Source organism: Ranitomeya imitator, chromosome 1 (assembly GCF_032444005.1).
Source record: "Ranitomeya imitator isolate aRanImi1 chromosome 1, aRanImi1.pri, whole genome shotgun sequence".
NCBI classification, from domain to species: Eukaryota; Metazoa; Chordata; class Amphibia; order Anura; family Dendrobatidae; genus Ranitomeya; species Ranitomeya imitator.
Window position 1 is genome coordinate 132,833,476 of NC_091282.1, and position 14,769 is coordinate 132,848,244.

The following is a 14,769-nucleotide window of genomic DNA, read 5'->3' on the forward strand; positions in this document are numbered from 1 at the left end:
ACCACTCCCCGAAACATGGGGGATGAATCCCGTAAATACTTAGGCTATGGATTTTTTAGAACATACAAGGTTCAACTGTTAAAGTTTATGCTTTAATACAAAAAGTACAGTGCTTACAGTAAAGAAAAAGATACAAAAATATGGTAATACAAAGACATACAGGTATGCAAAACAGTATAAAATAAACAGGAGACAACTTACAGAAATAGCTAACTTGTAGTCTGCTTCAGCTCCCTGAGGCTAGGATGAATATAGACTGGATCACATCAGCTCCCCAGGCTGCCCTCAAATTTGAACAATTTTGAATGTATACAAGCCAAGGTTATAGAGTCACCCTGGAGGTCAGATTTCTAGACCAGCCCCTCAAGTTGATATTCTAATTGCTTGTTTTTGACTGGACCATGACCGCACCCCCAATGAATATATTATTTTCTCTGAGATTCTTTGTGTAAAGGTTCCCACAGATAGATAGTGTCAGGCTGTAATTGACATCTCTCTTCACAGAGTTAGGAGGTGTCAAATGTTCCCTCTCTTCTTGGTTCCCAGCACGACCCCCTGGTGAGGTTGGAGACAGAAGTCTGCTGTCTCAGGAAAATACATATTAACACCTGGGTGAGACCTGCAGCCTTCAGGACAGATGTTCAATTATTACTAGTCACTAGTGATGAGCGAGTATACTCGTTGATCGGGTTTTCCCAAGCACGCCCGGGTGATCTCCGAATATTTGTTATTGCTCAGAGATATAGTTTTCATCGCCTCAGTTGCATGATTTATGGCTGCCAGATACGCTGAATACATGTGGGAATTTCCTAACAAACAGGCATTCTCACATGTATTCAGCGTATCTGGCAGCCATAAATCATGCAACTGAGGCGATGAAAACTATATCTCCGAGCAATAACAAATAATTGGAAAACCCGAGCAACGAGTACACGCGCTCATCACTACTAGTCACACAATAAACCTATACATAGTTCACTGTACACATATATTTTTATACATATTTCACTACAAAAACAATGGCCCACAGAACATTTATCACAGAGCAAGCGATCACCCTGCTTTGCTCCTGCAGTTCGGGAGTAAAACCGAATCTGCTACTGAAGCAGAACAGTTTTCAGACAGTGATGACTCCTTTTCCTCCACGTGATCCCACAGCCTGACGGTAGTTAGTGGAGTCAGTCATCACTGCTGAAGCATCAGAGGCAGGGCCACGTTCCGCAGTCCCCCTCCAGTGTGGTGTCCCGACATTGCCTTTTCCCTCAAATTCACCCTTTTTTTGCAGGCCGTAGAATAAAATTAGATGTCACCAATTTTAGCCCCTTTGAATTTTTCCAAATTTTTGTTACCCCAGAAGTCCTACAATTAATTGCCCACCAAACCACTTTATATGCCCTACAATATATTTCCCAAAAACCCCTTCATAGGTTCCCACAAATGTCCTGAAATAAAACATTTTTTGGGCGTTACCCTCAACACAGGTTTAGCAAAAAAAAATCCACTCTCTGTTCCTACCTGGCAACAGAATATGTTCACAGCACCCCTGTATTTGCAGCTGTCATGTCCCAAGCCTGTTTTGAAGCTCTATGAGATTACTTCATTTGAGTGATAATTACCAAGTCACCCCCCCCAAGAAATGACCCCAACCATGATCGCCTTAACAAATTGAGAACCCTAATTTCCATTCTAAAAGATTCGTTTCTAGATTCCTATTCCCCAGAGCAAAATGTTGCAGTCAACAACTCCCTCATGAGTTTAAAGGGCTGTTTGTTATTCCACCAATTTATTCCCTCCAAGCATGCCAAATACAGTGTCCAGTTGCGTAGCTACCGAGGGGGAAGAGGGGGGTGGTCACCCTGGGCCCTGCGCTCTGAGGGGCCCAACCGGAGCTATGCTACTGTTAATTGTATGGGCATGTGGTTCCACCCATGGCTGTTAGATACACATGACAGCTGATCAGATCACGTGGGCTTATCGTCGGAGCCTGCATGGAATGCAGGAACATGACCTATGACCAGGGTCGGCTCCAGGTTTTCATGGGCCCTGGGCGAAAGAGTCCCAGTGGACCCCTTTAACACATACCACAATTCATAATGCATGGATACAGCAGAGAAATATAGGTATAGTACAATGCCAAAGATTTCACTTACTTCTTACATTACATGAGTGATATCTATTATGCATTCTACATTAGCTCAGAAACCGGACAGTATAGTCCTCTATACAGAGTAATGAGCCCCATATATTGCTCCAAACAGAATAATGAGCCCCATATATTGCCCCATACAGTATAATGGCCCCATATAGTGCTCCATACAGTATAATTGGCACCACATAGTCCTCTATACAGAATAATGAGCCCCATATATTGCTCCAAACAGAATAATGAGCCCAATATTATGCTCCATACAGAATAATGACCACCACAGAGTGCTCCATACAGAATGAGCCGCATATATTGCTCCATACGGAATTGACACCATATAATGCTCCATACAGTATAGTGAGCCACAAATAATTCTCCATACAGTATATGATGGGCCACCATCTATTGCTCCATATATAATGGGCCTCACATAATGCTCCATACAGTATATGATCGGCCCCATACAGTATACTGAGTCCCATATATTGCTCCATACAGAATGGGCCCCATATGATGCTCCTTACAGAATGGGTCCCATATAATGCTCCAAAAATAATTGGCCCCATAAGATGCTCCATGTATAATGGGCCCCCTATAATGCTCCATATATAATTGGCCATATAAAATGCTCCATATATAATTAGTCCCATAAGATGCTTCATATATTATTGGCCCCATATACTGCTCCATATGTAATTGGCCCCATATACTGCTCCATATTGAATTGGCCCCATAAGATGCTCCATATTAAATTGGCCCCATATAATGCTCCCTATAGATTCGGCTTCATTAGATACTCCCTATATTATTCGCCCCATAAGATGCTCCATATAGAATTAGCCCCATATATTGCTCCAAATATTTAAAAAAAATGAAATACTCATCACTCGTTGCTTGACGCTGCTCTGCTCTGGACTCCTCACCGTCGGCATCTTCCTGGTCTCTGTGCTGCGACTGCTCAGGCAGAGGGCGCGCACTGGCGATGTCATCGCGCCCTCTGACCTGAACATCACAGTCAGAGGATGGAAGACGCTGTAGCGCTGGAACCGGGAGAGGTATCGCAAGTGCCGGGGCCCGGAGCAGGCGGCGGGTCCACTTACGGTGCCGGCACTATAGCGCACCAGTGTCCCCGATGGCGAGTGGGCCCCCTGCCTGCTCAGGGCCCTGGCACTTGCCCGGGTGCGCTGGGTGCTGACGCCGGCCCTGCCTATGAAATACCTACATGTCATAGATCGTGAAGGGGTTAAGGTCAAAGTTGGCTTGGTCACTAAGTGGTTAATTGGTTACTTCTGACTTGTCTCTGTGTTTTGCAGTCAGTCACCTGCTTACACAGTCATGTGCGAATTACATGTGTTTTTAAGGCGTTTCCGCAGCCTTCGGACAAATCAACATGAAGAGGAAGTCTGGGCTGCAGCTGATCTCACTTCCTGTACGTTTGATTTGTCCGCAGGCAGAGACCGGCACGCCGGCGCTGATTGGGTGCCAGAGTTTCGTGCAACATCGCACGAAAGCCCCGGGGAGAACGAGTGCCGGCACTGGAGGTGAATATAAGCTTTATTATTTTATTGAGCCCAAGTTAGAGATATGACAAGAAAGTGTCCAAGTAGGGGACAACTTCTTTAACATAATCAAAGGAGCAGCGGTGAGAGGCAGTATTAGATCTCAGGAGGGTTAGTAACAGCTCAATTTGTTTTTGTTTTTTTTACCTTCCATTTTGAAGTGATGATATTTGAAAAGAGACAGCCCCTTTGACTTTGTGCAGTTTGATCTGTACCAGACCTCTTGCTAGAAGCTGGGGACTGCAAGATCAGGATACACAGGGTATAAATAAATAATAATAATAATAATAATAATAATAAAATAATAATGATATTGGGGGTCCCCTCTCCACAGGTCCTATCACTGTCAGCCCTTGACAGGCAGTCTCTTTCCACGCTGTCTTATCCTGTGACAGGTGGAGCCCTGGTCTGTCTGGCTTTGTTCACATGGCTTCAAAAGTCTGATTGGCTTCATGCCACCTATTTTTATTTTTTTTGCAATTGTTCCGGTCCAGAAAGTCCAGAAAATAAGTAGGCTTCCATGCACAGTTTGATTCTTAGAAGGTACTGGGATACTGTTGATGGACGTGTCATGTCACATGCCCATACATTAGCAGCCATTTACTAATTAGCAGCCACAGATGTCAGAGAAGACTTTGCTAGCACTCACATTTGATCGTGTTACATAATGTTGCCAACCCCTTTATTATCAAGATACACATAGTGATTTTAACAAGTACCTGTATACCAATCATTTTATCTTTTTTATGGTTTAAATTTTAATTGAGACATGGCTGCAGCAGTTTTCTGGTAAGTGTTTATCTCACCCCAGTATTGGATTTAAGGTACTGCCACACTAGACGATATCGCTAGCGATCCGTGACGTTGCAGCGTCCTCGCTAGCGATATCGTCCAGTGTGACAGGCAGCAGCGATCAGGCCCCTGCTGGGAGATCGCTGGTCGGGGAAGAAAGTCCAGAACTTTATTTCGTCGCTGGACTCCCCGTAGACATCGCTGAATCGGCGTGTGTGACACCGATTCAGCGATGTCTTCACTGGTAACCAGGGTAAACATCGGGTAACTAAGCGCAGGGCCGCGCTTAGTAACCCGATGTTTACCCTGGTTACCAGCGTAAAAAAACAAACAGTACATACTTACATTCAGCTGTCTGTCCCTTGCCGTCTGGTTCCTGCACTGACTGCTGGCCGTAAAGTGAAAGCAGAGCACAGCCACAGCGGTGAGTCACCGCTGTGTGACTCACCGCTGTGCTGTGCTTTCACTTTCACTTTACGGCCAGCAGTCAGTGCAGGAACCAGACGGCAAGGGACAGACAGCTGAATGTAAGTATGTACTGTTTGTTTTTTTACGCTGGTAACCAGGGTAAACATCGGGTTACTAAGCGCGGCCCTGCGCTTAGTTACCCGATGTTTACCCTGGTTACCGGGGACCTCGGGATCGTTGGTCGCTGGAGAGCTGTATGTGTGACAGCTCTCCAGCGACCAAACAGCGACGCTGCAGCGATCCGGATCGTTGTCGGTATCGCTGCAGCGTCGCTAAGTGTGACGGTACTTTTACAGTTACTCTGTTCAATAGTGTGGTACAACATCTGCCATGCTGCTGCTGTTGCTTCCATCTGTGTGCTGCGTAGAGACAGAAGAGCAGGAATCCCCATATGACTACACCATGATGCCTTCAGTACACAGCTGACAGTCTCCACTCACTAGCTCTGAAACAACTGAAAACTACAAAGAGAGCCTGCGTGTGGAAAATCTTGTGAAAAAAGCAGGATACAAGCTATAAAATAGCCACATATGGAGTTGTTTCTTACATACACTGACATGACAGCTTGTTCTGTACAGTCACCTGAAAATGCAGGTACGCTTTAACACAATGCTGTATGGGGTTTGTGTATTTTGAGAAGTAGTTATTTCAATTCCATGATATGTACTGCCCACAACAATCATGGCTGTCTACAGAAACTACTTTTAGGCCACGTTCACGCGGTCAGTATTTTCATCAATATTTCTCAGCCAAAATCAAGAGTGGAGCAATCAAAGGAAAAGTATACTAGAATCACGTCACCACTTTTTTTCACCCACTCCTGGTTTTGGCTTAACAATACTCACCAAATACTGAATGTGTGAACGTAGCCTTAGGCAAAATTCCTATGACATTTATGACACTGATAATTGTTGAAAAACTTTTACACTTACAATGCAGTCTCTTTTTTACAGATACCAGTTCTGTTGGGCAAAATAGAGAGAATTAAGGCTCATACTTACCTGCGAGAAATTTGGATGAGTCTCGCACGTCAATGCCCGACACTGCACTCAGCACTCAGATCGGAGCGTGTGGCCGCATAGCAATACATGCAGTCGCACGCTCCGCTCCTTAGTGCCGGGTGCAGTGCTGGGTATTGACGTGCGAGACTCATCCACATTTCTCGCAGGTAAGTATGAGCCCTTAGAGCAGAGTTGTGCCAAGATCCTAGCTTAGGAAATTATATTGCAGATTTGCAATTTAAAACAGGGATTTCAGAACTGTATGGCCGGCGTCACACTCAGCGTATAAAAATGCGGTCCGTAATTTACGGCCGTAATACGCTGAAAAGTCCCCAAAATAGTGGTCCGTATGTCCTCCGTAGGAAGGGTGTGTCAGCGTATTTTGCGCATGGCATCCTCCGTATGTAATCCCTATGGCATCCATTTTCTTGCAGGCTTGCAAAACCGACATACGGATATACAAGGGATCCATGTGCTCAAAAAATAATAAGAACATATATACTGTCTATATTTATATATATATATGTGTTAGTGAGACACATATATATATATTAATATTTCATCCAGCGCGAGATAGCTTAAAAGCCGGTAATTCAATTGCCGGCTTTTGCTATCTCCTTCCTAAACCCGACATGATTTGAGACATGGTTTACATACAGTAAACCATGTCATATCCCCCTTTTTTTTGCATATTCCACACTACTAATGTTAGTAGTGTGTATGTGCAAAATTTGGCCATTCTAGCTATTAAATTAAAGGGTTAAATGGCGGAAAAAATTGGCGTGGGCTCCCGCGCAATTTTCTCCGCCAGAGTACTAAAGCCAGTGACTGAGGGCAGATATTAATAGCCTGGAGAGGGTCCATGGTTATTGGCCCCCCCCTGGCTAAAAATATCTGCCCCCAGCCACCCCAGAAAAGGCACATCTGGAAGATGCGCCTATTCTGGCACTTGGCCACTCTCTTCCCATTCCCGTGTAGCGGTGGGATATGGGGTAATGAAGGGTTAATGCCACCTTGCTATTGTAAGGTGACATTAAGCCAGATTAATAATGGAGAGGCGTCAATTCTGACACCTATACATTATTAATCCAATTGTATGAAAGAGTTAAAAAAACACAAACACATTATTAAAAAGTCTTTTAATGAAATAAACACACCGTTTGTTGTAATATTTTATTGTACGCTCAATCCACTGGCTGAAGACCCTCGCTCTGTGACAAAGAAAATATAATAAACCAACAATATACATACCTTCCGTAGATCTGTAACGTCCCACGTTGTAAATCCATCTGAAGGGGTTAATTTTTTTTACAGCCAGGAGCACTGCTAATGCAGCTATGCTCGTGGCTGTAAAACCCCAGCGAATGAATGGGAACTAGGTCAATGACCTGTAGTTACCTTCATTCGCGGTGAGGCGCCCTTTGCTGATCTGCAAGGACTTTGAAGAGTTGGGAAAGAAAGTAAAGGAACTGGATGCACAGGTAGTTTTTTTCTTCTATCCTTCCAGTAGACGGGCATGGCACCAGGAGATGGAACAGGATCCTTGATGCGAACAACTGGCTAAGACGATGGTGCAGACAACAAGGATTCGGATTCCTGGACCACGGTGTGAATTACTTGTACGATGGACTCCTCGCCAGAGACGGACTACACCTCAACAAACCTGGGAAACACACATTCGCCAGAAGACTCGCTACACTCATCAGGAGGGCGTTAAACTAGAAGAAGAGGGGACGGGAAGAAAAACATTAGACTCGAACAAAGAAGACCCAGGAAAACATACTCAGAAGGGAGGTAAGAACATTTCTAAAACAATCCACAGCGAGGAGATTGGAACAAAACAAAATCCTCTAAACTGCATGCTCACAAACGCCAGAAGCCTGACAAACAAGATGGAAGAACTAGAAGCAGAAATATCTACAGGTAACTTTGACATAGTGGGAATAACCGAGACATGGTTAGATGAAAGCTATGACTGGGCAGTTAACTTACAGGGTTACAGTCTGTTTAGAAAGGATCGTAAAAATCAGAGAGGAGGAGGGGTTTGTCTCTATGTAAAGTCCACTTTAAGGGAGGATATTAGCGAAGGGAATGAGGATGTCGAGTCCATATGGGTTGAAATTCATGGAGGGAAAAATGGTAACAAAATTCTCATTGGGGTCTGTTACAAACCCCCAAATATAACAGAAATCATGGAAAGTCTACTTCTAAAGCAGATAGATGAAGCTGCAACCCATAATGAGGTCCTGGTTATGGGGGACTTTAACTACCCGGATATTAACTGGGAAACAGAAACCTGTGAAACCCATAAAGGCAACAGGTTACTGCTAATAACCAAGAAAAATTATCTTTCACAATTGGTGCAGAATCCAACCAGAGGAGCAGCACTTTTAGACCTAATACTATCTAATAGACCTGACAGAATAACAAATCTGCAGGTGGTCGGGCATCTAGGAAACAGCGACCACAATATTGTACAGTTTCACCTGTCTTTCACTAGGGGGACTTGTCAGGGAGTCACAAAAACACTGAACTTTAGGAAGGCAAAGTTTGACCAGCTTAGAGATGCCCTTAATCTGGTAGACTGGGACAATATCCTCAGAAATAAGAATACAGATAATAAATGGAAAATGTTTAAGAACATCCTAAATAGGCACTGTAAGCGGTTTATACCTTGTGGGAATAAAAGGACTAGAAATAGGAAAAACCCAATGTGGCTAAACAAAGAAGTAAGACAGGCAATTAACAGTAAAAAGAAAGCACTTGCACTACTAAAGCAGGATGGCACCATTGAAGCTCTAAAAAACTATAGGGAGAAAAATACTTTATCTAAAAAACTAATTAAAGCTGCCAAAAAGGAAACAGAGAAGCACATTGCTAAGGAGAGTAAAACTAATCCCAAACTGTTCTTCAACTATATCAATAGTAAAAGAATAAAAACTGAAAATGTAGGCCCCTTAAAAAATAGTGAGGAAAGAATGGTTGTAGATGACGAGGAAAAAGCTAACATATTAAACACCTTCTTCTCCACGGTATTCACGGTGGAAAATGAAATGCTAGGTGAAATCCCAAGAAACAATGAAACCCCTATATTAAGGGTCACCAATCTAACCCAAGAAGAGGTGCGAAACCGGCTAAATAAGATTAAAATAGATAAATCTCCGGATGGCATACACCCACGAGTACTAAGAGAACTAAGTAATGTAATAGATAAACCATTATTTCTTATTTTTAGGGACTCTATAGCGACGGGGTCTGTTCCGCAGGACTGGCGCATAGCAAATGTGGTGCCAATATTCAAAAAGGGCTCTAAAAGTGAACCTGGAAATTATAGGCCAGTAAGTCTAACCTCTATTGTTGGTAAAATATTTGAAGGGTTTCTGAGGGATGTTATTCTGGATTATCTCAATGAGAATAACTGTTTAACTCCATATCAGCATGGGTTTATGAGAAATCGCTCCTGTCAAACCAATCTAATCAGTTTTTATGAAGAGGTAAGCTATAGGCTGGACCACGGTGAGTCATTGGACGTGGTATATCTCGATTCTTCTAAAGCGTTTGATACCGTGCCGCACAAGAGGTTGGTACACAAAATGAGAATGCTTGGTCTGGGGGAAAATGTGTGTAAATGGGTTAGTAACTGGCTTAGTGATAGAAAGCAGAGGGTGGTTATAAATGGTATAGTCTCTAACTGGGTCGCTGTGACCAGTGGGGTACCGCAGGGGTCAGTATTGGGACCTGTTCTCTTCAACATATTCATTAATGATCTGGTAGAAGGTTTACACAGTAAAATATCGATATTTGCAGATGATACAAAACTATGTAAAGCAGTTAATACAAGAGAAGATAGTATTCTGCTACAGATGGATCTGGATAAGTTGGAAACTTGGGCTGAAAGGTGGCAGATGAGGTTTAACAATGATAAATGTAAGGTTATACACATGGGAAGAAGGAATCAATATCACCATTACACACTGAACGGGAAACCACTGGGTAAATCTGACAGGGAGAAGGACTTGGGGATCCTAGATAATGATAAACTTACCTGGAGCAGCCAGTGCCAGGCAGCAGCTGCCAAGGCAAACAGGATCATGGGGTGCATTAAAAGAGGTCTGGATACACATGATGAGAGCATTATACTGCCTCTGTACAAATCCCTAGTTAGACCGCACATGGAGTACTGTGTTCAGTTTTGGGCACTGGTGCTCAGGAAGGATATAATGGAACTAGAGAGAGTACAAAGGAGGGCAACAACATTAATAAAGGGGATGGGAGAACTACAATCCCCAGATAGATTAGCGAAATTAGGATTATTTAGTCTAGAAAAAAGACGACTGAGGGGCGATCTAATAACCATGTATAAGTATATAAGGGGACAATACAAATATCTCGCTGAGGATCTGTTTATACCAAGGAAGGTGACAGGCACAAGGGGGCATTCTTTGCGTCTGGAGGAGAGAAGGTTTTTCCACCAACATAGAAGAGGATTCTTTACTGTTAGGACAGTGAGAATCTGGAATTGCTTGCCTGAGGAGGTGGTGATGGCGAACTCAGTCGAGGGGTTCAAGAGAGGCCTGGATGTCTTCCTGGAGCAGAACAATATTGTATCATACAATTATTAGGTTCTGTAGAAGGACGTAGATCTGGGGATTAATTATGATGGAATATAGGCTGAACTGGATGGACAAATGTCTTTTTTCGGCCTTACTAACTATGTTACTATGTTACTATGTAATGTCATTAACCCCTGAACAACCGCTGATACGCATTAAAACTGCGACTGTTAAGGGGCCTTATTCACTCATCGCCGTTTTAAAAGAACAATTAGGAATAAGAGAATAATGCCCCGCAGAGTCAGAAAATCTCCATAGTTTCAGCTACCATGGATAGGTGAGTCCTTGGAGAACACGATCAGGGCTGTTTTTTTTGTCCCCAATCACGTGATCACCGTTATTCAATGAATAATGGCAATCACATTAAAAAAGTTCCAGTGTTAAAATAATTTCTCTCTTCTCTGACTTGATCTAACATTTTAGAGGAGAGAGAAATGGTGTCCTCATACCCACCACAGTACCTTAGTACCGGAACTGCCATCCCCCGGCCCTCCTCCTACTGATCCCAATGCAAAATGGCGGGCTCATGCCCAGTGGGCCTGCAAAGATTTGCTGGCAAGCACCCGACAACCCTAGGGATTTTTTCTATTTGTTCCTGACTTTTGACAACTGTGATAAACCCTCTCAGTGATCAAAAGCTCAACAATGATTAAATGTGGCAGCACCTGGGCTGTGCCTTACTGTGCAGCTCTTTGACGATACGACGACATATTCAATATCACAACCTAATGTTATCATATTTTGTATTGTAGCTGTGGGTTCAAAATGCTCACTACACCCCTGGATAACATCGTTATGGGGTGTAGTTTCCAAAATGGGATCACTTGTAAGGGGTTTATGCTGTTTAGACACCTTAGGGGCCCTGCAAATGTGGCATGGTGCTCACAATCTCTTTCAGCCAAATTCAATGGGGAAAATAAGTATTTGATACACTACAAAGAATGGAGAGGTCTGTAAGTATTATCGAAGGTACACTTCAACTGTGAAAGTTAGAATCTAAAACTAAAAAATCAGAAAATAACATTGTATGATTTTTAAATAATTAAATTGCATTTTATTGCATGAAATAAGTAGTGGATCACCTACCAACCAGCAAGAATTTTGTCTCTCACAGACCTGTTAGTTTTTCTTTAAAAAAGCCTTCCTACTCTGCACTCATTACCTGTATTAATTGCACATGTTTGAACTTGTTACCTGTGTAAAAGACACCTGAACACACACTCAATCAATCAATCACACTCCAACCTCTCCACCATGGCCAAGATCAAAGAGCTGTCTAAGGACACCAGGGACAAAATTATTGATCTGTACAAGGCTGGTATGGGCTACAAGACAGTAGGCAAGCAGCTTGGTGAGAAGGCAACAATTATGAGAAAAAGGAAGAAGCACAAGATGACTATCAATCTTTCTCGGTCTGGGGCTTCATGCAAAATCTCACTTCGTGGGGTAAGGATGATTCTGAGAAAGGTCAGGAATCAGCCCAGAATTACATAGGAGGACCTGGTCAATGACCGCTGGGACAACAATCTCAAACATTACTGTTAGTAACACACTGCGCTGTCATGGATTAAAATCCTGCTGGGCATGCAAGGTTCCCCTGCTCAAAACTGCCAAAACTTTGAACATCCCAAGGAGCACTGTGCAAGCGATCATATTGAAACGGAAGGAGTATCATACCACTGCAAATCTACCAAGACCCGGCCGTCCCTCTAAACTTTCATCTCAAACAAGGAGAAGACTGATCAGAGATGCAGCCAAGAGGCCCATGATCACTCTGGATGAACTGCAGAGATCTACAGCTGAGGTGGGACAGTCTGTCCATAGGACAATCAGACGTACGCTGCACAAATCTGGCCTTTATGGAAGAGTGGCAAGAAGAAAGCCATTTCTCAAAGACATCCATAAAAAGTGTCTTTAAAGTTTGCAACAAGCCACCTGGGAGACACACCAAACATGTGGAAGAAGGTGCTCTGGTCGGATGAAACCAAAATCGAACTTTTTGGCAACAATGCCAAACGATATGTTTGGCATAAAGGCAACACAGCTCATCACCCTGAACACACCATCCCCACTGTCAAACATGGTGGTGGCAGCATCATGGTTTGGGGCTGTTTTTCTTCAGCAGGGACAGAGAAGATGGTTAAAATTGATGGGAAGATGGATGGAGCCAAATACAGGACCATCCTTGAAGAAAACCTGTTGGAGTCTGCAAAAGACCTGAGACTGGGACAGAGATTTGTCTTCCAACAAGACAATGATCCCAAACATAAAGCAAAAATCTACAATGGAATGGTTCACAAATAAACGTATCCAGGTGTTAGAATGGCCAAGTCAAAGTCCAGACCTCAATCCAATCGAGAATCTGTGGAAAGAGCTGAAAACTGCTGTTCACAAACGATCTCCATCAAACCTCACTGAGCTCGAGCTGTTTGCCAAGGAAGAATGGGCAAGAATTTCAGTCTCTCGATGTACAAAGCTGATAGAGACATACCCCAAGAGACTTGTAGCTGTAATCGCAGCAAAAGGTGGCGCAACAAAGTATTAAGTTAAAGGGGCCAAATAATATTGCACGCCCCACTTTTCAGCTTTTGATTTTCCACAAAAATTTAAAATAACCAATACATTTCGTTTAATATCACAATTGTGTTCCACTTGTTGGTTCTTCACAAAAAATTTACCTTTGGTATCTTTAAGTTTGAAGCATGATATGTGGGAAAACGTTGAAAAGTTCCAGTGAGCCGAATACTTTCGCAAGGCACTGTATCCTCCTTCCCTCAGTAAGTGCATTGAAGATGGATTGCAGCTGGGTCTTCCAGTATGACAATGATCCCAAACACACAACCAGGGCAACTAAGGAGTAGCTCTGTAAGAAGCATTTCAAGGTCCTGGAATGGCCTAGCCACTCTCCAGACTGGACCCCAATAGAAAATCTTTGGAGGGAGTTGAAATTGAATGTTGGCCAGTGACAGCCCCCAAACCAGAAAGATATGGAGAAGATCTGTATTGAGGAGTGGGCCAAAATTCCTGCTGCAGTGTGTGCAAACTTGGTGAGGAACTACAGGAAACATCTGACCTCTGTAATTGCAAACAAAGGTATCTGCACCAAATATTAAGTTCTGTTTTTCTATTGTATCAAATACTTATTTCATGCAATAAAATGCAAATTAATTATGTAAAAATCATAGAATGGGATTTTCTGGATTTTTTAAAGATTCTGTCTCTCACAGTTGAAGTGTACCTACGATAAAAAAATACAGACCTCCCCATTCTTTGTAGGTGGAAAACCTTGCAAAATCGGCACTGTATCAAATACTTATTTTTCCAACTGCATGTGTTCCAAAATTCAAATATTGCTCCTTCTATTTGTCTAAACAGAACTTTTTGATTACATGTGGGATATCGCTGCACTCGTAAGAAAGTGGGTAACAAACTGTGGGGTTCAATTTTTGGTGTTACCTCTTGCAAAAGTGAAAAATTTAGGGCAAAAGCAACATTTTTAGAGGTAAAATGTAAATTTATTTTTGTCATTACAATTTGCATTAATTCCTGTGAAGCACCTGAAGGGTAACATTTGTTTCCTGACAACAGTTTTCAAGTATTTGACCAGTGCAGTTTTTAAAATAGTATCACTTTTGGCAATATTCTTATATATAGGCCCCTCAAAGTCTATTGAAATCGGAATAGGTCCCCAAAGAAACAGGTTTTGTAAATTTGTTGAAAAAATGAGATTGCTGCTAAAATTTTAACCCTTCTAACAAAATATAATGACGTTTGAAAAATGATGTGGATGTAATGTGGACATATGGGAAATGTTGTTTATTAATTATTTTGTGCAGCATGACTAACTGGTTTAAGGATATAAAGATTGAAAGTTTCAAAATTGTGATTGTTTTTTGTGCAAAATTTTCACCAACATTTCGATATTTTCACAAATAAACGCAAGTCATATCGAACAAATGTTACCACTATCATGAAGTACAATATGTCATGAAAAAGCTCAGAATCAACGGGATCCGTTGAAGCGTTCCAGGGTTATTACCTCAAAATGTAACACTGGTCAAATTTGGCTAGGTCATTAAGATCAAAATTAGCCCTCTCACTAAGGGGTTAAACAAATAAGAAATACCATCATACTATTACTGAACACCCAGTGTACTAAAGGAGTTTTTCACTACTTGGACAACCCCTTG